This window comes from Anopheles coluzzii (genome assembly GCF_943734685.1).
Source record: "Anopheles coluzzii chromosome X unlocalized genomic scaffold, AcolN3 X_unloc_111, whole genome shotgun sequence".
In the NCBI taxonomy this organism is placed as follows: Eukaryota; Metazoa; Arthropoda; class Insecta; order Diptera; family Culicidae; genus Anopheles; species Anopheles coluzzii.
Window position 1 is genome coordinate 5,001 of NW_026054433.1, and position 2,500 is coordinate 7,500.

Sequence of the window (2,500 nt, forward strand, 5' to 3'; positions counted from 1 at the left end):
TTTCTGTTATAAAAGGGCAGGCCAAAAGGTGACCGGTTGAGATGAGCATTTTAAGCATGCAAGCACTTAATTGCAACTTTTCCTACAAAAACTAGGTACGTACACGTAGATTGTATCAACATGGACATCCATGATTGCGTACGCCCGGGCTGCGCCCTCCGTGTTGTACTTTCCCTGATTGGTACACAATTTTGGTGCAAGTGTACCAACATCGACATCTATGAACGCGTACGCTCGAGCTGCACCCTCCGTCTTGTACTTTCCCTGATCGGTACACAGTTTTGGTGCACGGCTATCCCGAAAGGCAACTTGTACCAACATCGACATCCATGAACGCGTACGTAGCGTACTTTCCCTGATCGGTACACAATGTTGGTGCACGGCATAGGAAATGGGCTTAAAATGGTCAAACTCAATCCATTTCCACTAAAGATAGTCAATAACAGCTGTGCCGATGAAGTAGGGCACGATGCAAGTCAATGTTATTTAATGAATTACATGTTCACCATACATTTCAGTACAAAATTGCTCGGTCAGACCTACAAAGTGCTATATCTCGAATACTAAACGTCGCAGATGGGTGTCGTAGAACAATTTTAAGTTCGTCTAACGATTCTACATCCGATTCTGGATAGTGGTTTTTCGACCACTTTTCAACATTTTGTGACACCCCGAACCTAGGGGCAGCTCCCTAGCTTTTTTCAAAAATGTGCACCGAACGGGCCAGAGAGCTCGAGTAGTCGAAAATTTTTTTTTTTGCTAAAACCCCTCAAAACGTGTCAGGAACGCACCCTAGATGATGAAAAGTGCAACCAGAATGTCAATCGACAACATGCCCGGGGGTACAAATTTGCTCTACGCGTCCCTAGGTAGGGTACTTTTTCATACAAACATCAAAGTGTACGGTGCACACAGTGCGCGGAACAAAAATTGCTCGGTCAGACCTAGGACGGGCCATATCTCGAATACTAAACGTCGCAGATGGGTGTCGTAGAACAATTTTAAGTTCGTCTAACGATTCTACATCCGATTCTGGATAGTGGTTTTTCGACCACTTTTCAACATTTTGTGACACCCCGAACCTAGGGGCAGCTCCCTAGCTTTTTTCAAAAATGTGCACCGAACGGGCCAGAGAGCTCGAGTAGTCGAAAATTTTTTTTTGCTAAAACCCCTCAAAACGTGTCAGGAACGCACCCTAGATGATGAAAAGTGCAACCAGAATGTCAATCGACAACATTCCCGGGGGTACAAATTTGCTCTACGCGTCCCTAGGTAGGGTACTTTTTCATACAAACATCAAAGTGTACGGTGCACACAGTGCGCGGAACAAAAATTGCTCGGTCAGACCTAGGACGGGCCATATCTCGAATACTAAACGTCGCAGATGGGTGTCGTAGAACAATTTTAAGTTCGTCTAACGATTCTACATCCGATTCTGGATAGTGGTTTTTCGACCACTTTTCAACATTTTGTGACACCCCGAACCTAGGGGCAGCTCCCTAGCTTTTTTCAAAAATGTGCACCGAACGGGCCAGAGAGCTCGAGTAGTCGAAAATTTTTTTTTTGCTAAAACCCCTCAAAACGTGTCAGGAACGCACCCTAGATGATGAAAAGTGCAACCAGAACGTCAATCGACAACATGCCCGGGGGTACAAATTTGCTCTACGCGTCCCTAGGTAGGGTACTTTTTCATACAAACATCAAAGTGTACGGTGCACAAAGTGCGCGGAACAAAAATTGCTCGGTCAGACCTAGGACGGGCCATATCTCGAATACTAAACGTCGCAGATGGGTGTCGTAGAACAATTTTAAGTTCGTCTAACGATTCTACATCCGATTCTGGATAGTGGTTTTTCGACCACTTTTCAACATTTTGTGACACCCCGAACCTAGGGGCAGCTCCCTAGCTTTTTTCAAAAATGTGCACCGAACGGGCCAGAGAGCTCGAGTAGTCGAAAAATTTTTTTTTGCTAAAACCCCTAAAAACGTGTCAGGAACGCACCCTAGATGATGAAAAGTGCAACCAGAATGTCAATCGACAACATTCCCGGGGGTACAAATTTGCTCTACGCGTCCCTAGGTAGGGTACTTTTTCATACAAACATCAAAGTGTACGGTGCACACAGTGCGCGGAACAAAAATTGCTCGGTCAGACCTAGGACGGGCCATATCTCGAATACTAAACGTCGCAGATGGGTGTCGTAGAACAATTTTAAGTTCGTCTAACGATTCTACATCCGATTCTGGATAGTGGTTTTTCGACCACTTTTCAACATTTTGTGACACCCCGAACCTAGGGGCAGCTCCCTAGCTTTTTTCAAAAATGTGCACCGAACGGGCCAGAGAGCTCGAGTAGTCGAAAATTTTTTTTTTGCTAAAACCCCTTAAAACGTGTCAGGAACGCACCCTAGATGATGAAAAGTGCAACCAGAACGTCAATCGACAACATGCCCGGGGGTACAAATTTGCTCTACGCGTCCCTAGGTAGGGTACTTTTTCA